At 40.6% G+C, this 23,175-nt stretch overlaps 1 long non-coding RNA gene across 1 annotated transcript; it reads right to left on the reverse strand.

Annotated features, from left to right (window-relative positions):
* Positions 1-18,062: 18,062 nt before the first annotated feature.
* On the reverse strand, positions 18,063-20,777 carry LOC140732575 (uncharacterized). The gene is made up of 2 exons (XR_012100110.1): positions 20,686-20,777; positions 18,063-19,527 (listed from the first exon to the last, which is right to left on the reverse strand). It is a non-coding gene; the product is annotated as an uncharacterized lncRNA (long non-coding RNA).
* Between the last annotated feature and the right edge of the window lie 2,398 nt (positions 20,778-23,175).

Here is a 23,175-nt window from a genome sequence, read left to right on the forward strand (position 1 = left end):
GAACTTCCAATTTAGAAATGATAACTCCTGGGGGAATGACACCCATAACCATGAACTACAACAACCAACAAGCCGCATTGAGCTTGTAAATGGTAAAAACAGGAGGACCAGTATTATAGGGCCCTGAGTGGCTGAGACAATTACAACTTGATTGGAGATCCATTCACTACTTGCATGCCACATCCCTGTAATGAAGCCATATGAAAGATACTGGGTGATGCCTCAGCAGTGTTTCACAATGCCATTGGAAAACTCAAACATATCAAGGGAAAACAGTGTTAAATGAAACTGAGATACCCAGATTCTACAAAGTCCATCTGGATCCTTACACCATCTGTGATAAAGTAGCCAGTGAGCTAGATCTCATAGAGGCTGAAGGAACTCTTTCCAAGGTTCAGTGGAACGCCAGTGGTCCCAGTAGCCAAGAAGAATGGATCTGTCAGGATCCGTGGTGATTTTAATATCACCATCAACCCAGTACTGAAAGTAGATCAAATCCCTCTGCCCAGGAGAGAGCAAACTTTTCTGGAGGGAAGCACTTCAGCAAACTGGACTTAGCAGAGGTCTACTTGCAGATGGAGATGGAATAAGAGTCCAAAGTGTTTCTCACCATAAACACTCACTTAGGGCTATATTGCTATAATAGGCTTATTTTTGGAGAAGCATCTGCACCTGCACTCTGGCAGAAAGCGATGGACCAGGTGCTGCAAGGCTGCCCAGGCACTCAGTGTTACCTGGATGACATCATTGTTACCGGTAAGTCTGCCAAGGAACATCTCCAAAATCTCAAGACAGCGCTAAAAAGATTAGATTATGAGCTCAGAGCATGATGCAATAAGTGTGAATTCTTTAAACCAAGCATCACTTACTGTGGTCACATGGTTGGCACTCAAGTGTGCCGAGAAAATTCGGGCAGTGGTGATGCCCCAAGACCGAAGGACGTATTGCAGTTGCAGTTCATTTTCAGATTTGTCAACTACGATAACAAGTTCCTGCCGAACCTGAGCTCCTCATCACTGACGATGGGGAAGAAATGGCAACGGACAGAGCAGTGTGAGGTGGTTTTCCAGAAGGTAAAGGAAATGGTGCCGTCAGACTCTGTTCTAACACATTATGATCCACATCGTCCAGTGAAGCTTGTCTGTGATGCCTCACCCTTATGGTACAGGTGTAGTCCTGTTACATTATAATAGTGGAAGGGAACAGCCCATAGTCCTTGCAGGGAAAAATTTTACACAGATTGACAGGGAGGCCTTGAGTCTGGTTTGCGGTGTAAAATGTTTCAAACAGTATTTGTATGGGAGAGTGTTTATCCTCATTACTAACCATGTGTCCATTTTCAACCCACATAAGTGTGTTCCACTAACAGCAGCAGCATGAATGCAGAGATGGGCTGTTTCTTGGAGAACACAATTACAAGATCAAATTCTAGAGGACAACTAATCATGGAAATGCTAATTGATTGTCCCGTTTACACTTGGAAAAGGAAATACTGGAAAAATTTACAAAAAAAAGACACTCCCCTTGATGTATTCTCCCTAACGCAATCAAAGTTCTCCTTATTACGGCAGAGATAGTTCAAATGGAAACCAGGAAAGATCCCACACTGTCTCAGGTCTACATGGCCACCTAAATAGCTAGAATGTACAACAGAAACTCCAGTTTCCCCTTTTTTACCAGCACTGGGATAAACTTGCTCTTGATGGGTGTTGCCTTTTGGGGGGATTGAGAGTTGTTGTATCATCCAAGCCGAGAGCTAAAGGGTTGGAGGTGCTATATGCCGGTCACCTTGGTGAGATTAAAATGAAGACATTGGCTTGAAGCTTTGTTTGGTGGCCTGGGATAGATCAGATCAAGCATCTAGCCATGCACTCTTTGGGATGCCAGTAGGTCCAGAAGACACCAGGAACAGTGCTTCTCCCTCCTTGGGAATGGCCTGCATTGCCCTGGCAAAGGATTCATGTGAATTTTGCCAGACCACTCATGGGCACAAATCTCTTGGTAGTAGTGGATGCAGCATCAAAGTGGACAGAAGTGGTCCCAATAGCCTTCACTGAGCCTCGCACACTGTTAGTGTGTTGAAAAACCTCTTCTCAAGGATTGGTGTTCCAGACAACGGGCCACGGTTTCATTCATTCCTAAAAATGAATAGAATAAGACATTACATCTGCACTGTACCACCCAATGGCAGAAGGTTTGTCCAGAGTCTAAAGAACCCATTGCTATCAATGTCAGAACAGACTACACTAACACTGAACCAGAAGCTTGCTAATGTTCTCCTTGCATATTATAATGCAACACGTTCCACAACCAACATCTCACCAGTTATGGTGTTCCTGGGTCGTCCCTTGCACTCATGCTTGCATCTCCTCAAACTCAATCTCCGAAGGAATATGTAAGGCAAACAGCTGAGGCAAAATGAAGGTTTCACTCCTGGACAAGCAGTCCTGGCGAGGGACTACAGAGGTGACCAGAAATGTTTACTCGGAAAGATTAGGGACAGAACTGGACCACTCCCCTACACATTGGAGATATCATCTGGAGGTGACGTATCCATCAGTTGAGGAGAGCAGAGTCAATTGTTGGAGAAGAAAGTCAGCTATTGCGATCAGAACCACTTCCTGCAGTCTGAGAGTCAACTCCTACAACCAGCATGGAAGAAGCACCAGAACCTGAGAGTGTTTCATGGCCAGGCAGAGTGATCCCAGGAAAGACGTGATCCCACAAGAGTAAGAAATCCTCCACAGTGATTAAATTTTAGGCCTGAATGGGACAATTTAAAATTGAGTATGCTGTGAATGTCTGTATAGTAGTCTGTATGTAGTATACTGTGTATATGGTGGAAATGCATCCTCTATTGAGTTGGAGTTTATAGCTCAGCAGAGAAGCGAGTTGTGTATTTAATTTTTTTTTGTAATTTTTTTTATTGAAGTTCATCATCAAACAAACTTTCCATAAGATTTATTTCAGACATTGTACATATATATCATATAATCATATATATCACAAATCTCCACAAAGTATTTATCTGAGGTATACACTTAGAAAAGAGTGGAAAGAAAAAACAAGCAAAAGGAAAGAACTATGTACAAGTAGGGAGTGATCTGTTTTTACAAGGTACTGAACAGATTAACTGGTGACACTTTGAATACAATGTGGCAGGGAGCTCAGAAGCCTAATAACCTGGGGCAAGGAACTGTTTCCCATCCTGAGTAGTCTTGTTTTTATGCATTAGGGTCTCCTGCCTGGTAGTAGAAAGTCAAAGAGGATGCTGGATGGATGGGTGGGGCCCTGTGTACATAGTGCTCCTGATAAATGTCCCAGTCGATGGTAGGGAGACCCTTATGATCCTCCCAACTGTTCTCACAGTCAGATATCAGATGGAGTTGCAACTTGTTAGGATGCTCTCAATGGTGCTCCTGTAAAATGCAGTTAAGTTGGGGGTGGGGGGGGGGAGAGACTTGCTTTGGTTCAATCTTCTTGGGAAGTAGAGGGGCCGCTCCTCAATGTTTTTCCATTGAGCGTCATATGATGGGTTGCACCAACATGTCACAGCTCTCAACTGTGCTGCAAAATAATAATCTCTAAGAGAAGGTAGGCCCCATCCCCCCTTTTCCTTTGCTAATTGCAAAGTTTTGAGACGAACTCTAGGCCTTTTACCCTGCCAAATATACCTTAATAACATCTTGTTCCATTCATTGAATTGATTTTGATTAATCTCTTTTGGTAGGGTCTGAAAGAGATATGACAGTCTGGGCAGTATATTCATTTTAATAGACTCAATCCTTGAACTGAGACTGAAAAAAGGAATCAGGTTCCATCTTGCCACATCTTCCTTAATTTTTTAATATAAAGGCTGATAATTACATTCTGATAATTTTGCCAGATCTTTTGGCATAATGATGCCCAAATATTTGAAAGACTCTGTGTGCCATGCCCAGGGGTATCGACTTTCAATTTCTCTTGGTGGGCTATAGTTATATGAAAGTAATTGGGTTTTATCTATGTTGATCTTGTATCCTGATAATTGACCATATTGTTCAAAGGATTACATCAATTTAGGTAAAGAGTATGTTGGTTGCCCTAGATAGATCAAAATGTCATCCGTGTAACAGGCCAATTTATGCTCTGTCCCTTTAATAGTAATTCCCCTGATATCTTCATTTTGTCTGATGTATTGAGCTAATGGTTCCAGATATAACGCGGAGTAGCAATGACCATGCATAACCCTGTTTCATGCCCTTTCTAGGGTAAGACTATTTGATAAATATCCATTGATTTTAATCCTAGCAGTAGGATTGTCATATAGTGTCTGTATAGTTTTAATTTGTTCCTTAATGTACAGATCATTGAGTAGACTTGAATTTAGTTTCCAAATAGTATTCTTTGGTTGTAGGTCAAAATCAACAGATAAATATATAGGTGCATGGTCACTTACATCTGTTGTCCCAATTCCACAGGTGTTTATTTTGTCTTTGTCTTTTCCAAATGTTATGAAATAGTCTATTCTTGTATATACAGAATGGGGGGCAGAATAATGAGTGTAATCCCTTCTATTGGGGAAAAGGTCCCTCCATATATCAATTAAACCAACATCCTCAAAAAGTGTATTAACTTTCTTATGTAAAGATTTTGTTTCATAGGTTTTTCTATTGGAAGAGTCTAAGTTTGGTTGTAATTGTAAATTTAAGTCTCCCCCACATATCAGGAGACCTTCTGTTTCCGTTACCATAATATCAGTAATTTTCTGAAAGAAACCAATATCACTTCCCGGTGGTGCGTATATATTCAATAGAGTAACTGAATTACCGTCTATATTCCCCCTTACCAGAATATATCTGCCCTCTTTATCTCCCATTTCAAATACTTTTTCAAAATTTAGCTTACTTGAGATTTGAATAGCAACTCCTCTCCTATGTCCTGATTTATATGAGGAGAAAAACGGATTAGTGAAGCCCATTATCTTTAATTTTTTATGCTCATTATCACTTAAGTGAGTTTCCTGTAAATATATTGCATGTGCATGTTCTTTTTTCATTTTGGATAAAATTCTATTATATTTGATTGGATTTAATAACCCATTGACATTAAAAGAAATGAATTTTACCTTGTCCTTAGCCATTTGTATTTATCTGTCAATGTATCATTGAAATTAGAATAAAACTTAATCGATCTACTCCCTGAACAAATAAGAACCGAGATACGCAAATAATAACAAAAATGGCAACGAACATGTGATTCCAAGGCTGAGGTCTCTAGTAGATGACCCTGCGTTGAGCTAAAGGAAATGTCTAGCTGTGGGAGATAACCCCTCTTACTTGTGAGTTGAGGGTCCCCATTACAGTATTCATAAAAGTCAGTGAACAAATCCATTACACAGAAAAGATTTCCCTGTGTACTCCTATATATATATATATATATATATACACACACACACATATATTACATACATACACATATATGCACACATATATATATTCTCATTTTGGTGGGGAGAAAGGAATAAGTGAGCGAATAAAGAATAACAACTAAGTAATATAAAATCCACATTATAATAAGTATTTCTCGAGATAGGTATATCACCGTCTACTTTTGCTTCCGTTTAGCTTCTCAACATTTTTAAAGTTAGCCAAACCTTATGGCTCTTCTGAAGGGGGTGAGGACTGTCTTTGGGAAACTCCCAGTCTCTTCCTGATATACTTCTCTCGGTCTCCTCCCATCTCCTGCCTTCTCGATTCTCGCACTGTTTCCCAAGCAGAGCGGGATAATTCCTCTGCCAGGCTTTCCCTCGGTTTGGTCACGTTGACGGGCAACCCTCTGGCCTTCATGTCTGTAGTCGTCTCTTCCACTGTCTGGTACAACCGCGTCCCGTCATCATAAAACACTCGAAGTTTAGCAGGGTACGGAGTTTGAAATCTAATCTTTTTTTGTTTTAGTACTCGCTTTACTTCAGAGTATTCTTTACGATTCTGCAGGACTGCGCGGGGGTGGGGTAATCTTGGTCAAAATATATTACTTTATTGTCTAAAAACACTCTCTTCTTACCCCAGGCCCTTTGTAGAATCTCCGCCTTGGTGCTGTACCAAAGGAATTTAATTATTATTGAACATGGCTTATCTTGGGTAGACTTCGGGACTAACACACGATGCGCCCTCTCGATTTCCAGCTCCATAGTCGAGGGAAGCTCCAGCGCATCCCACAGCAACTTTCCGACAAACTCCTTCATAGACGGGCCCTCCGCTCCTTCAGGAACTTGTAGATTCTGATATTTTTCCGCCATGATCTTCCCTCCAGATCAAGCAGTTTACCTTCTTGGTGATTTAATATTTTTATTGTCTTACTCAGTATTCGTTCAACGGTTTGAACGCGATCTTCCACCTTCTCAATTCGAGTCTCTGCCACCGCTATTTTTTGGTTGACGTTGGCGAACTCTGACTTAATAACATGTAGCTGCTGCTTTATTTCTTTCTGGAACTCCCTTATCTCTTTCAGGATTTCGATCATATTCGCAGCTTCGCCTGAACGAGGCCCAGCGTCTGCCTCGCTAGCACGCGGTCTGGTAGGAGAGCCGCTCGTTGCACTCCTCTCGGTCGCAGGCTCCGCAGTGTCACTTTTTAAATTTCCATTCTTTTTCCCAATTCTTGCCCCTCTTTTCAGTTCAAATATTTTTCAAAAAATACTATATTTGATGGGTTAACGGGGCTTAATACACGTTTTTCCGGAGGAGCTAGTGACTTAAGCTGCCATTCTTGACGATGAAGTCACCGGAAACCATGTATTTAATATTTAAGTAATAATTGAGTAATCTTATGTATGTATAGGTGGATTAAGCATTCTTGTTCATTTAAGTAATTCATTATGAGTTATATGTATTGCATACGTTATCATACAACATGATACACGCATGCCTTGCTTAAACGTAAAGTTAGACCCACTTTCCAGGGCTCCTGTGTCTTCCTCTGAATTAGTTTAATGTTTTGAAATTACAAGTAGGGGTTTGGTGGGAGGGAGAGTTTGAGGGAAGAAGGAGGTGGGTGGCAGGAAGGAGAGTCTGAGAGGAGCAGGAGGTGTGGGGGTAGGAAGGAGAATTTGAGGGTGGCATGAGGTGGGGGGTGGGATTTCAAAGGGAGCAGGGATGGGGTGGGAAGGAGAGTTCAAGGGGAGCAGGGCACATGGTGGGGGGAGTTTGGGAAGAAGGTATGGAAGAACAGTTGGGGGTGGTGGGAAGGAGAGCTGAAGGCGGGTGTTAGTTCAGTACCAGTAGTATTTGTTCCCTTAATATTTGAAATGGTAATGAAAGAATGCAATGTCAATAAAAATATAGCAAAGGTCGAGCGGGTACCCCTATCTGAAATTCCAAAATACAAAAACCTCCGAAGCCTGAACGCTTTTTTTTTGAGCGCTGACATATGGAAAATTCCACAAGATGCTGGGAAGATCTCTGTACATCACGGATAGTTGGATGAAGTGACCTCACATATCCAATGATCAGAAATGAATGAAAAATAGCAAAACACTGCACAAAGCCAAAAATGAGGATCTCGATCGTGTATTGTCAATGTTGAAGTAAAGTATGCTGCTTAACGGTATGCTGATCATGAAACAAGCAAAGATCTATCATCATGAACTGAAAATTGAAGGTAATTGTGAATATTTGGCAGGCTGGTTGCAGAAATTTAAGAAAAGGCACAACATAAAATTCTTAAAGCATCTGCTGATCTCAAAAATTTAGCACCAGAACAAGTCTATATTACTCATTGTTTTTATACCTTACATAAAACCTAAAAAAATGTAAAATACCATGTACTGTAACCCTTTAATGAAAACACAGCACTGTCAGTAGAGACTGAAAGCCTGCCGTTGTTGTTCAACAGCTGATTCTGGTATTCTTTCTCAATGCCTCTGTGCTACTTTGTTACCTTGCACACTGTATATTTTCATTATATTAATGGTATGTAATAATTTTTACTGTTAAGTACATATGTGTGATGACAAGTTTAAGACACACTATTTACCGGTAGCACATAAATTTAGAGTCGGAAGTGATAGTGATCCTAAGCTATCTCATTATAAATTCCAAAATCTGAGATTAAGCCAAATTCCAAAACACTTCTGGCCCCAAGCTTTTCTGATAACTTAACATGTGATGTGAAATTTGTGTTCAGGGTGTGGAGTATAAAACAAAGATAGTGGCACTCCTTAGGCTGTTGATAAATATTGCTTCCCAGTTTACATTGCATCAACAACAATTGGAACAGAAGTTGGTTTAATTTCCCGGACAGTCTACTGTCTAATGCGATTATTTCCGTGCTGTGATGTACCTCCAGATTTCCACTTTTATTTTATACTCCTTCATATCCGTGGTGATAAGAATCTTATCTCAAATTGACCCATTACAGTTATGTGCAGTGGAAGAGAGTGCCAAATTTATATCAAGTTCAGCATATGAAATTATCTCCTAACCTAACTCCTAAAAGGCCTGTCTCTGACCTTCAGAATTAACCTTTATTCATGGGCTGTCCAAATAATTATACTGAAAGGGGGACATAGCCTCAAGATTCGGGGGGAGTAAGCTTAGAACGAAGTTGAGAAACTGCTTTTCCCACAGGGTGGTGAATCTGTGGAGTTCTCTGCTCAATGAAGCAGTGGAGGCTACCACAGTAAATATACTTAAGACAAGATTGGATAATTTTTTGCATAGTAGGGGAATTAAGGGTTATGGGGCAAAGGCAGGTGGGTGGAGATGAGTCCATGGCCAGATCAGCCATGATCTTACTGAATGGCGGATCAGGCTCAACGGGCCAGATGGCCTACTACTGCTCCTAGTTCTTATGTAGACCCAAGCTATCTGTTCTTCGTGATGACTTAGTGATCAAATCACCTTTAATCTTCCACGTTCCAGGAAATAGAATATGTTAGTAGAATCTTTTGGTGTCCATGCACCATTCTGGTTAATCTCCACACATTCCTTCGCAAAGGTGCGGTGCCCAGAACAATTCACAAAGCTCTAGGTTTTGTATAACCTAGGCTTTAGGTTAGAATTAACCTCTGTACCATCTGTTTATACAGAAATAAGTTTTATTTGTTCATTTGACTATATAATTTGCATGCCCTTGACAGAGTAATTAATGTAGATGGATCCCAAAATCTCTTTGGATATTTAATATGGCATGCTTTTTATCATTTTGGTTTAATGTATCCTTTCCAGATACATGTAACGGCCTCACATTTGTTGCAGGTTTTTCCCACTTGGCTGGTTTATTGCTACATTTGGAATCACAGTTCATAAATGGCACGAGCCAATGCCACAAGAAAAGGGGGTTAATTGGCTTTCTCTCCTCACATTTAAGTTGTTTATAAATACTGTATCTGCGTACTCAGCACAGATCTTTATATCATCCATGGTGTCCTCAGAATTAGATCTGTCAACCATTTTACTGACTTTTGTGGCTCAGCTTGTTTCCTAAATATGTCAATCTTTTTTCTTCAGCTTTACTTGATCTAACAGACTCTTAAGAAGGACTCTAATATCAAAAGCCTTCTGGCAGTCCATAGGTCTAGTGTTGATGGAAAACACTGTCTGTGACTTGGTGATCTCTTCAAAAACTATTTAATTAGGTTTTCAGGCTTGATCTACATTTACAAAGCAATGCTGATTTTCCTGAGGCAAAAATTTAAGGTGTTCAGTCATCTGCCCAAAATTACAATGATGTTAAAAGTTTCCTTACAAATATGTTAATTGAGCACAATTCCTTGGTTTCCTCATGTGTTTCTTAAATATCATATACATCACTTTCTATTCTAAGGGATCAGCTGAACTAAGAGATATTTGAAGATAATAGTCAACTCATCAGCAACATTCTCGTTCTTTATACAATATGTATATTTTCCAGTACCATAAACGTCAGTGCAAAGGAGTTTTCCAATATATCTATAATTTCCTTATTTTTATTTGAATATCCCCATCTATCAATTTTCATGAGCCCCATTGCTCATGAACTTGAACATTTTACGTTTACTTTGATTGCATCTCAAAAGTAATGTAATTTTTTTAATGATTCTGAAATATCACTGAATTGTGGGTATCAGTTGTACAGAAGGTTTCATCACTTGATCTGTTATATCTATTAACTTGATGCCCTGCCTTTCCACAGGCTGTTACCCAACTCTCAAATACCCATCAACTTTGTGAAAAAAATTTGTCTTTCAAGTACTCTTCAAATCTTTCCCTCTCATCTTAAACCTAGTTTTAGGTCTAAAACTCCCTTGTACTAGGAAAAAGACAGATTACTCACCTTATCTATGCCCCTCATGACTTTATAAACCTCTATAAGGTCACCCCTCAGCCTCCTTCACTCCTGAAAGAACAGTTCCCGCCTATGCACAATCTGTATATAGCTCAAGCCCTCCGGACTGGGAAACATACTTAAGGGTCTTTCCTCCACCTTATCTAGCTTAATCACTTCTTTGATTTCATTCAATAAGCACAAGTTTATTCCTTTTTTACAAGGACAGTGCAGGATACACTAAATCTGAGATAAATTTCAGATGCACAAAGCACACCAGGTAATATTAAGTTGTGTCCACAGAAAATTCATTACTTTCCTTTTTTTCAAGTTAAAGAATGAAGTAACACTGAGGTGAGTGATTCTCTTTATTAATAAAGATATCAGTTTTATATCTGGTGCCCATGAGATTGCTACAGTGTAGGAGTGATCATGAATGCTTGGCTTGTCTGCCTATCTTCCATGTTCCTGAAAGAACCCATCATTAACTTGAACTCTCCTTCCATACCCAAGGTAGATGCATGGCTAGGATTCATCTTGGGTCTTCTTGCAACCCGATGTCCACTCCCCTTGGCGGTAGATACCCAAGGTGCTGCAACCCAAAGCACGTTATAGCTGACTGCATATTTGTGTGTGTGGTCACTGTTGTAAAGTTGGATGCACAGAGTCTGATTTTTTTTTTACACAGTAAGCTCCCATAAACAGCAAAGTGATAATTCTCGATTTATTTTTTTGTATTAGCTCCAATACAAGTACTGGCTGAAACGATGGGGAGAATTCGCCATCTTCTCTTTATGACACTTCTCCACAGAACCAAAGCTTTTCAGAAAATGTTGCCTTTTACTCCAGTAAAATGCTTTTCTTAAAAGTCACCAGTATACTTGTTGTGAGATAGAACCTGCTTCGTTGCACAAGCCACCAAAATACTCCGAGGGTTATTTCAATTTCAACAGGAATCTAATAGAATCTTTAAAATAATTTATTATCTTCACACAAGCTTCTACACATTTGGAAATAGAACAAGAAAAACAAGTGAAATCTTATCAGTGGAAGTAAATGATGATTTTTAGACGTTCAAGGTCATTAATTAAAATTAGGTCAAATTCAGAATAATTCTGTACTTCATAGTCAGGGGAGAAATACATTGTGAACGGGTGGGAACCGAGAAAGGATATATTTAAAAGCATAAGCTAGGTTACTTGAGATATTGTAAAGTAGAACAATGACTCCGAATATGCTTCTCAATGAACCGATGTAGTTGAGCTGCTATTAGTCTGGTGCAACCCTGGTGTTATGAAGTAGCCGGATGCTTTGTGATAACGGCCTGATTCACAACACCAGCTGCTGCACCTTACTATAATAACGAGTGTGCAAAGACTCACGATTCCTTGACAATGGTCATCTCGTAATCACCTCCACCAATATAATGGGGAAAACAGCATTACTATTATACATAACAACAGAAGACGACATTTGCTAATTTCATGCAGTGTACCTGATTGCGGACCTTGTTTTGAATCTTTAGCCTAAATCATTGTTGGCAGAGTAGCTCTAAACAAGGAATTGGAGTATTAGAGGCAACCAAACAGAACATGGCTTGCAGAAAGGCAAAAAAGATTACACTTTAGCCGAACTAACCTGCCGGATCATCCACAGATTCTCTACTTGAGAATTACACCCTTACCTTAAATTGCATGAACTTTAAACCACAGAACTGATGGTCTGTGAAGAAAGAAAGTGAACTAGTATGGTCAGTACAGGCGCTGTTGCTGGTAGTTGGGAAAGGGACTTGTGCGTGTTGAGTAACGTGGTTGGTATCTGGGCTAGAGTTGTTACTTCGGATCGTTGTGCAACCTACATTGAATTGACTGATTGTTGCAGTGTTTTCAAAATAATGGAAAGTATCCAGAACACATTTCCTTATCACCAAATGGTTTAAAGAAATAAAGCACATGCAATGAATCTGGTAAGAAATACTACCACATGACAGACAGGAACAATTAAGGGCGTTTAATTCTTTCCATGGTTATCAGGAATTACCTGCAATTCGCTTGCTTTAGTACGAAGTAATGTCGCTAGATCATTTGTATCAGATTAAAATGCAGACTAGTCATTCATGAAACCTGTTTGACACATTCACAGCTTGGTGTTGATTTCTGCAAGTCAGATCTTCATATATCTAACTCCAAAATGTTCATGTCATAGCAGGGATTTGTCTAGGATTCACTGCTGGTGAATCTGGTTCTCTTGCCTATAGAAGAGAACTACTGAGAAAGAAAATAAATTATTTACCAAGATTACATACTGTAGCAATCATGGAACTGAATATTGACATAATGCTGGGAAATTTAAATTCAAGTAATTAAATAAATCTGGATTTTCTTTTTCTTTTTGAAGAAGCTAATCTAAGTGACAGCTGGCATGAAACTACAAGATTGTTGCAAAAATTAATCTGGTTCACTCATGTCCTTTGGGGAAGATCTGCTGTCCCTAACCTGTCAAACATCCTGGCCTTTATAAAGATAAAAGGATTAGTTTTGTCAGATGTACATCAAACGATTACAGTGAAATGTGTTGTTTACATCAATGACCAACACAGTACAAATATTGTGCTTTGTTTCAATGCTTCCAGCACCAATATAGCATGTCTACAACTTACTTACCCAATCAGTATGTCTTTGGAATATGGGAGGAAACCCACATGGTTATTGGGGAGAACGTACAAACTCTTTCGGACAGTGGCAGGAATTGAACCCTGATCAGCGATCGCTGGCGCTGTAAATGGTTGCACTAACTGCTCTGCTACCACAGCATTTGACTCGAGGTCTACCGATGAGATTACATTTTAACCGTCTCATCAGTTCAAGGGCAAGAAATGCCACAATGCAGCAACTTCCCATCCTGTGAGTGAAAGTAAAAAGCTTGTGTTTAAAAGAAAGCAGCAAAACCGGTAACCAGCAATTTGAAGGCAATTATCTCTGCATCTTAGCAAAGTACCTACTTGCTGGTTATTTATAGAAACTACTGATGAGAAATCTCTGGACTGAATTGTCTGCTATTTATTAATCAGTCTCTTTTGAGCTTAAATCTGGCTGAATGCAGATAGTCTGAAACAACGCTATTCCCATATTTCCTTGGTAAAATCAGTCAAACAGCCCTTGTTCTAAAATAGTTATTAGAAGATCTTGATATGAAATAAGTACCAGTTCCTGAAAGAGGAAGAATAGTGTGGATAAATAAGTACCTTATGGCTTTTCCATATTCATACTTGAGATATTCATTAGTTGGCTAAGCTGAAGGCATTCCATCATCCCTAGTACGTTGGAGTTCCAGTAAACTGCTACTGTTTCCAGCGAAAGGATCTGAAGAACATTGGTTAATCCTACTAATGCAGTGGATTACTGAAGTGGATTCTGCAGTGTTGATGCAACATAGAAATAAATGTAACTCTCTGAGGAAGTTCCCCGCCCATTGCCAAGCTGTAGACATTATACATTTGATGAGTTTCAGTGTGGCTTCCCTCAGTGATACCCTGTAAAGGACTTCAGCCAGAATATCTCATACTTCATCTGTTTTAATGTCATAAAATATCCTGGGATGCTTTACAAGGGCATTTTCAAACTAATTTTATCAGGCAGCCGTATAACATTAGTACAGGTTACCAAAAGGTTAATCCAAGAGGTAGGTTTTAACGAGTTTTTTTTTAAAAAGGAGGAAAGAACTCTGGAGGGAGGGGGTTCTTGAGTTAAGGAGCTTGGCTCAGCCCTGCCACCAGTGGTAATCTCGGCTGGATGGAGAACTGGCAAGAAAAGGAGTTTAGAAGAGAGTGAGGAATTGGAGGAGTTTAAAAATAGCAATGCAGATAATGGAATTTCAGTTCACTGAATGGAATGAATAACGATGGCAGGATGCGATCGGTGCTCAGCGTTGACAAGCGATGGTGCTGCACTTGGTGCATGAGGAGCATGGGGAGGGCCAGCAGTAGCTGAAACCACACCCAGGGAGGGGCAGTTGCCAGATTCTGTTCACTGACAGGAACAGCTTTACTCCTCAAGAGTTGCGACTGTATAGTTCCTGCAGCATTTTGCGTGTGTTGCTTTGGATTTCCAGCATCTGCAGGTTTGCTTGTGTTTGGGTTTATAATCATTCAAGATTGTACATTTTCAAGGCAGTTTCATCACAATCTCTTGCCATCGTTATCATACATATCAATTAGAAAGCCAAAAACGTTTAATTGTCTAATTGACTGAGTACGGTTTTACTCATTATCTCCAGTATTAAACAAAAAGACAGTAAAATGCTCCATTGGTTTCCCACTCCAAGTTGCTCGCTAAAAATCAAAGAATCGCAGGAGAGAAGGTGGCCAGACCTCCCAACTTGCTTACGGGAATTTGGTGTACCTGTTTTGCTTAATTCTATCCCCCATTACCCCCCTGCCCAGTTCTAATATGGCAAAGATTCAGCCTCCAGGTGCATTTGCAGACATCAGAATCAGAGTCAAAGGGAACAAAGCACTGCAGGTATAGCACCTTCATGGGTATTTCCATGAGAATGATGATTTGGATACTAGCATGGTAGAGCTCGACTGATAGACCTCCATCTCCTGTTTGAAGGGGAGTACCTAAAGAGGTACAATATATTCCTTCTGTGGATCGTAGTTCATTGCTCCCTAGTGAGCTACCTTCTGGTTTGCAGGAGGGGGATTAGTGTATTTAGACATCAGACAGTTCATTACAAAGAAGCAGCCAATTATAAACACGAGGAAGTTTGCAGCTGCTGGAGATCCAAAGCAACACACACAAAATGCTGGAGGAACTCAGCAGGCCCGGCAGCATCTATGGACAGGGATAAACAGTCGATGTTTCAGGCAGAGACCTTTCTTCACGACTGAGAAGAAAAAGGAAGATGCCAGAATAAGAACATGGGGGGGCGGGGGTGTGGAAAGGAGGCTGGCTGGAAGGTGATGGGTGAAGCCAGGTGGGTGGGAAAGGTCAAGGGCTGGAGAGGAAGGAATCTGATAGGAGAGGAGAATGGACCATAGGAGAAAGGGACCCAGGAGGAGGTGATGGGTAGGTGAGAAGAGGTAAAAGGCCAGAGTGGGGAATAGAAAAAGAGGGGAGGGGGAGGCAAAAACTTTACTGGAAGGAGAAATTAATGCCCATGCCATCAGGTTGGAGGCTACCCAGATGGAATACAAGGTGTTGCTCCTCCGCCACGAGTGTGGCCTGATCATGGTACAAGAGGTCATGGACTGACCTGTCAGAACAGGAATGGGAATTGGAATTGAAGTGTTTGGCCATCAGGAAGTTCCACTTTTAGCAAATGCAGTAGACGTGCTCAACAAAGTGGACAACAGCTCTCATGAACGTAGAGGAGGCTGCAATGGGAGCACTGGATGCAATGGATCCTAACAGATTCGCAGACAGAGTATTGCCTCACCCGGAAGGACTGTTTAGGTTTAGGCCCTGAATGAAGGTGAGGGAGGAGGTGAATAGCCAGGTGGCTGCTTGCAGGGGTAAGTGCCTAGAGGGAGGAAAGTGGGGAAGAATGAATGGACAAGGGAATCACAGAGGGAGTGGGAGGTAAAGATACCTTTGGAGATGGTGGAAGTTGGAGCATGATGTGCTGGATGGGATGGGGGAGCAAGGAGAAGAGGGACTCCATCACTATTAGTGGGAAGATGGGGTGGGCGTGGATGTCCAGGAAATGGAGAGGAAGCGGATGAGGACAGGTTCAATAGTGGAGGAAGGGAAAACCTGTTCTTTGTAGAAGGAGAATATCTCTTAAAAAGGGGCCTCTGCCTGGCTTCATCCAAGGATTTACATGACCCCTCGGATAAATTTGAACCTTGCAATGGAGCAATGCTTTCAATTTATTTTACAAGTGAAGTAGTCAGTTAGATTTGTGAAATGTGGCATGCCCCTAAACCTTGCAAGAATGTCTGTCCTTCAAGAAATGAAGTTATTCTGTATTGAACTCCTTGATTTCAAAGTGATACAAGTAACTTGGCAAAAGTGATCAGTCACTGTACCTGGATGCTTCCTGTAAGTGTCAAATTCCCTATTCAGAGGAGATATATTGGCCACCTGATACAACAAGGTTTGAGATAATGGATTCTACTAGTTATCGTTACTTCCAAAAGTTCATGAGATTATGGGGGTATTTTTCACTTTAATTGATATCCAGTTTGTGTGGAACTATCAAAATCTAATAGGTGAATGACGGCACCCGGACAGATTTCCACCTTTTAGAAGGTAGTGAGGGTCTTTACAATAAATACCCACAGCTGGCTTCAGGATACCCTGTACCATCTTGGCCTGCCCATGAAGGATGCTGTTGGTTTCACGTGGACTCTCAGGTAGTACCACCAACACTTTGAAGCAGCACCTTCGGATTTGGAACACATTGATAGGGTGATGTGATATATCCTTGCACATTTCCCACATTGCTGCTGTTTCTTAAGATTGAGAGAGAATTCCACTTGAAAATCAATCAGAAAGTGAATAGGATATTTGTTGATGTTGGCTGAGAAACAAAAAAATAGACCCAGGGTCATTGTCTGCCCGAGAGGCCTCAGTTTTACATCCTGACGAAAATTTGGTACGTCCAAAAGTACAATACTCCCTCAAACTATACTACACAACATGATGTAACAGGAGTACAGTTGCTCGAATTTCAGCAATCTGTCTCAGAGGTACATTTACTAACCATCGAGAATAGGCAGAAATGCAGAAACAGCAGGCTGCATTGACACAAACATTTGACAAAGGAAAAAATCCTGAAGCACATCACCAATGAACAAGGCTCAGGGTGAAAATTCATTATGAAGTTTATGCTGCTGAAGGTATTGAGATAAATAGGAGGGGTTTCACAACTGTAATCAAAAGAATAAGGTTTAGCGAGGGTGGGATTATCGAGCTGAAGGTGGTGAAACCACAGGGGGATACAAGTATTGAATCTGAATCTCATATATTGGGTCATTGGGTGTATTTAAGGCAGAGCTTGATAGGTTCTTGATTGGACACGGCATCAAAGGTTACAGGGAGAAGGCCAGGGAGTGGGGTGAGGGAGAAAAGAAAGGATCAGTCATGACTAAATGGCAGAGCAGACTCTGTGGGCCAAATGCCCAAATTCTACTCCTATGGACTTATTAGCGGTTGGGAATCAATGGGTGCCAGTAGGTGATTGTGGAGGAAAAATTAAGCTTGAAGACTGGTGGTTGGTAGAATCTTGGGGGGAGCATGATTAAAAAGCAGAATGGGTCTATGTTCTTTGTAATAACAATAGATCATGTCATCCGTGAGGAACCGGTTGTATAGGTACTAGTTGTCGGAGAGGCAACACGATGAAAGGTTTGTTTGGTACTCTGATCAATGAGGAACCAATTGTACAGGTGCCAATGTTGTATAAATTGCGGAAATGGTGTCTGGAGGCTGGCTGACCTAGTGTGATTAGATTTACTGTACAATTTGGAATTGTAACCTTGTGTTAGCAGAGGTGTTCTGAGGAATGGCTCCCCATGAATTCATGAAATAAAGGCAGTAACCAGCTTCAATATCTTTGCCTACTTTGTGTTTGATCGGCACTAAATTCTCGAAGTGATGAGCAAGTAGGGTGGTGTAGAAAAATGTGGATAGAGTTTTTTGGATGAACTGAGGTGTATTTGTGGGATGTGAGGCTGGACAGTAGAGATCTGATTTATCCAAATCTGGAGGCTGGGTGAAGGAGAAGCTAAGGCTGGTGTGGTTCTGGCTGAAATTTAAAGTAATCTTAGAGTTGAATAGAACATCCTTTATTCATTACAATTAACATTTCTATTTCACAATCAATAAAACTACCTTGTTAAAACAGTTATCAACGTTGCCACTAATACCAGAATCAAAATTATATCTGTCATTAATAACCTGACGATCAATGATAGATTTGGTATATTCATTCATAATATTAACAATAATATTAACTTTATAACTCTTGCCAATAATGTACAATATTATTCATGCTTAATTATATTCTTTAACATTAATACTAGACAGGTTCATTGGCACTAATGCTGGTCATATGTCAATTATCATTAATGTTAACCATATATTCATTACCATCGATGAACAACTTATAATTAATACTGGTCTTATTTGCAATGCCAATAATATTGATGCTGGATTTGCTATTAATAATTTTTTACATGCATAGCTATTAATTCTAGTCCATCACTGCTGTTTATATTTAGTATCTGCAGTGGTCCTAAACGCATCACCAGTAACACTGTGTGTTTGCTACAATTAATACTAACCCTGCATTCGCCATTAGCGTCTCCCTCATCTCCATTATCATTAATATCATGCAAATAAGACAAGTTGTACATTCCTAACTAACAATTTCAGATATTACTCTGATAAGTTCTCTGTTTACTTGCTTTAATTGGCCTTGTATTCCATTATTGTGAATATCCGATTAATCCATATGTTGTCTATGTATTTGTTACCAATAATAGTACTGTCACGGCTTGTTAATTCTACCCTTCCATTAATCAACAGCGATTACTTGTATTCATTGCCTATTATAAAGGCCCTTCTGTTGTTAGCTTTATTTATTAACATCGATTGATATTGAATATACATTTGCATTAATGCATTCTTTAATCATTAATTGTGCACAGCTCTGTGCATTTCCATTTTTTGCTAATCCTGCACCAATAATCAATGAATGTTTGGCATGAAATCAGTTATATATTCATTATTATCATCCTTTCATCCGTAACCACTGTTGAATATGATGATTAACATTATTTGTTGTATATTTATTGTGGCACTTTACCGGTTACCATTAATACAAGTAGTATTTACCATTATGATCAAATTATATTCTTGCAATCTATGCTGGTGTGATGCCAGCTGGGTGGGTCACTTGTGCATTAGCTTTATTTATGTCCTCTTATTCCAATGATTGATCACCAGCTGTTCCTGCTCTTTTGGCTGAATGAATAAATTGATTGACAGTGAATTAGCAATTCCAAACTATATTGGAGAAACTAAACCTTCGTGCCTTTTGCCTCAATACTCGTGTCTCATGTAAGTACGTCACCCAGCTCCAGATGTAGAAGTAGGGGAGATGCCACTCTAGAAAGTTGCTGCAGAGATCCGAGAAAAGACACGAGACTTGCATTTCTACACCACTTTGATGGTCTTTGGAGGTCACAAGGCCTTTCACAACCAGTGATGTACTTTTTAACGGATAGATCCTGCTGTAATGTAAAAAAAGCAGACTGCGCACAACAAAGTATCACAAACAGCAATTAAATACTGACCAGATTTCTAAAGTGAATAATAAACATTGGTCAGAAGCTGCGGGGGGCGGGGGGAGGATCTGCCTTGTTATATTTCTGTAGCAGCCTCTTCCAAAAAATAAAGGCAAGAAAATGATTGCACTGTCACTCAGAGATGCAACCTCCTTTCACAAGATGAGAAATCTGAAAAACTCAGACTGTCAGCATTTAGCCTTTAAATAGGTTGGGTAATGAATAGCCATTCACTTTGCTGTAGGTGACTATCGGCTCAAGCTCATTCCTGCAGCGAGAAAAAGAAACAGCACAAAGGAAACCTACAGGTATCTGCAGCTGTCCACGACTCTACTTTCCCTGTGACGCCCTACCTCAATTGAAACCCAGCAGATGTACTATCCACATAGGAATCATATATGCCAATCCTGCTAAATGTCCCAAGTGGTGCAGCCATTTCACTTGCAGTGCGTAATTAATTTTGCTACTGTTCGCCTGCACTTGTCAGACTGTGGGAGAAAAGCTATCTTGAATTATGGGGTGGGGCAGGGTGCGAGAAGGAGCTGTAATGAACAGGTACACACCCAATGTCTCTTTTTTTTGTCTTATCCCTCTGCAGATGCTGACTGGTCTGCTGTGTATCTCCAGCATTTTATGCTGTTGTGCAAAAGAGCAAGGGGAAGTGTCTGCAGAGCCTCATACTGAACTGATGATGCATAGAAATCACTTCTGAATTTCTTCATTCTTGACCTACATGTACGACTACAATTCCAGATTTCATCTCTGAGGCTAACCAGTCTTAACAATTGGCTACCCAATAACAATAGCTGCTAGCTTTCGTAATGCAACAATAATTAAAACAATGTGGCAGCTTTTTTAAAAATTCCATAGTGATTCTAATTTAATAAATCTCAGCTTTGGTTTGGCTATTATGAATAATAGCAACATGAATAAGTACAGATCGACAGCATTGTGATTAATTGAGGGCAGAGTGTGTGGGAAAAGTAAAAAAAAAATCTTTGAAAAATATTCAGTCGTGAAATTGCATTTTAATCCAAAATTTCTAAAAAATACTGTACCTATGTCCTTGTGGCCTTGGACCAGTCATTTGATTGTAAGACTCACCTGCGTGTTGCTCTATATGATCTTGCCAGCATCTTCTGATATCAGGAACTACATGCAGCTCAGCCTGCAGAATCAGATGAGTTTGCTACACCCTGTTACTGCGCTCAGAGTGACACAAGGAGCATTTTATAATCTGCTGGCCTGCACCAAGCTCAATGATAGCAGGGGGGTATCCAGCAGGCTCAGAATAGATTCATTGCAGGTTAACCAGCTGCACATCACCCTCTCTGGTAAGTGGTTCTGATCTGAAGTCATTCCATGAGCAACCTGATTAGAATTGCTCACCTCCCCCATTTGGAAAAAAAACCAACATGATACAGCAGAATGGGAGGGCTTGCAAATTGATTTCTGAAATTTTCCAGCAATTTACCCCTCCCTTTCCCAGAAAATGCAGGGTTAGCTTTTTAATCACGCCACTTCGCATCAGTTGTACAAGGTTTGGAAGACTAATACATGAGAAATATGAATATCATGGTGTGTGTGTGATCTCAGGATTTAAAACAGTTAGAGCCGCAGCCTCTGTTTAAAGCAGGGGAAAACACAAATATGCACATCTCTGGTCTCCATATTTCAGACCAGATACAGAGACACTGAGAAAGGTGGAAAATTTACATAGATGCTATCAAAATCAAGAGGTTACAACTATTGCCAGTGATGGAGGGCGAGAGAGTGATCCAATAGGAGCTTATGATATAGGGGTTTGATAGGGTAAGTAGGGAAGCTGATTCCCTTTCTGGAGCATTCAGAACTGGATTCAACCCCCACAAAGAATTACTGATACATTAATATATCCACAACTCCTGAATTCAAGAGTAACTTCTTACTGGGAGAGTGATGAGAATGGAAATTTAATGAGTGTTTGAGGTGAACAGCAGGAATGAGTTTACGAGACGACTGTAAATTCTCATGCTGGGGGAAGGTAGACTGGAATGACAGGGAGTGTAAAGGACTGACATGTGAAGTGCAAATGCCAGCACAAACCATTTGGGCGGAATGGCCAGTCTGGGGCTTCAGATTCTCTGCAACTCCCTCCTTTGTAGTAGCGGTCCTTCGGAAGTTCTAATACAACTAACGTATGAGGAGGAAGTTTCCATATAAAAACACTGTGGAGAGTCCGGTGTGTTGCGTTGGGAAGGAAGCAGAAAGTTTAATGGACAAATGCGCTGTTAGACCAATATGTAGAGATGAAAGAGTATGGAGCTTCATTGCGATTCAAGAAGAAACCATCTCACTCTGCGCATTTCATTGCAAAATTAAGATATGGAGATGCGAGGTCCGATTTGCATCCATGGACAAAATTGACCCTCTAGATGGCCAGAATGGTAATCCATGTGTGAAGCCAAAACAGATGGGGGAGAACTTTGCATCTGTATTTACTTGGGAGATGGATACAGAGTCTATGGAAGTGAGGTGAAGTGTCATTAACTTCACAGACCCTGTATAGATTACAGGGGAGGAGTTGTTTGCTACCCTGAGGCAAATCAGGGTGGATAAATCCCCAGGGCCTGACAAAGTGGCAGATAAGTGCAGAAATTGCCAGTACCCCAGCTTAGATATTTAAAACATCCTTAGCAACAGGAGAGGTACCAGAGGATAAGTGGATAGCCAAAGTTGTTCCGCTGTTTTAAAAAAAAGGTTCTAAACAGAAACCAGGAAATTATAGGCCAGTGAGTCTGACATCAGTTTTGGAAAAGTCATTGCAAGGTATTCTAAGGGACTGGATATATACTGTAAGTGTTTGGGTAGATATGGACTGATTAAGGATAGTCAGCATGGTTTTGTGCATGGTAGGTCACATCTAACCAATCTTATAAGGTTTTTTGAGGAAGTTACCAGGAAAATGGATGTCAGAATATAGTATTAATGGTAAGACTCTTGGCAGTGTGGAGTATCAGAGGGATCTTGGGGTCCGAGTCCATAGGACTCTCAAAGCAACTGTGCAGGTTGACTCAGTGGTTAAGAAGGCGTATAGTGCATTGGCTTTCATCAGTCGTGGGATTGAGTTTAGGAGCTGAGAGGTAATGTTGCAGCTATATAGGACCCTGGTCAGACCCCACTTGGAGTACTGTGCTCAGTTCTGGTCACCTCACTACAGGAAGGATGTGGAAACCATAGAAAGGGTGCAGAGGAGATTTACAAGGATGTTGCCTGGATTGGGGAGCATGCCTTATGAGAATAGGTTGAGTGAACTCAGCCTTTTCTCCTTGGAGCAACGGAGGATGAGAGGTAACCTAATAGATGTGTATAAGATGATGAGAGGCATTGATCGTGTGGATAGTCAGAGGCTTTTTCCCAGGGCTGACATGGTTGTCACAAGAGGACACAGGTTTAAGGTGCTGGGGAGTAGGTACAGAGGAGATGTCTGGGGTAAGTTTTTTCTCAGAGAGTGGTGAGTGCGTGGAATGGGCTGCGGGCAATGGTGGTGGAGGCAGACACAATAGAGTCTTTTAAGAGACTTTTGGATAGATACATGGAGCTTAGAAAAATAGA

Source organism: Hemitrygon akajei, chromosome 1, assembly GCF_048418815.1.
Source record: "Hemitrygon akajei chromosome 1, sHemAka1.3, whole genome shotgun sequence".
NCBI lineage: Eukaryota > Metazoa > Chordata > Chondrichthyes > Myliobatiformes > Dasyatidae > Hemitrygon > Hemitrygon akajei.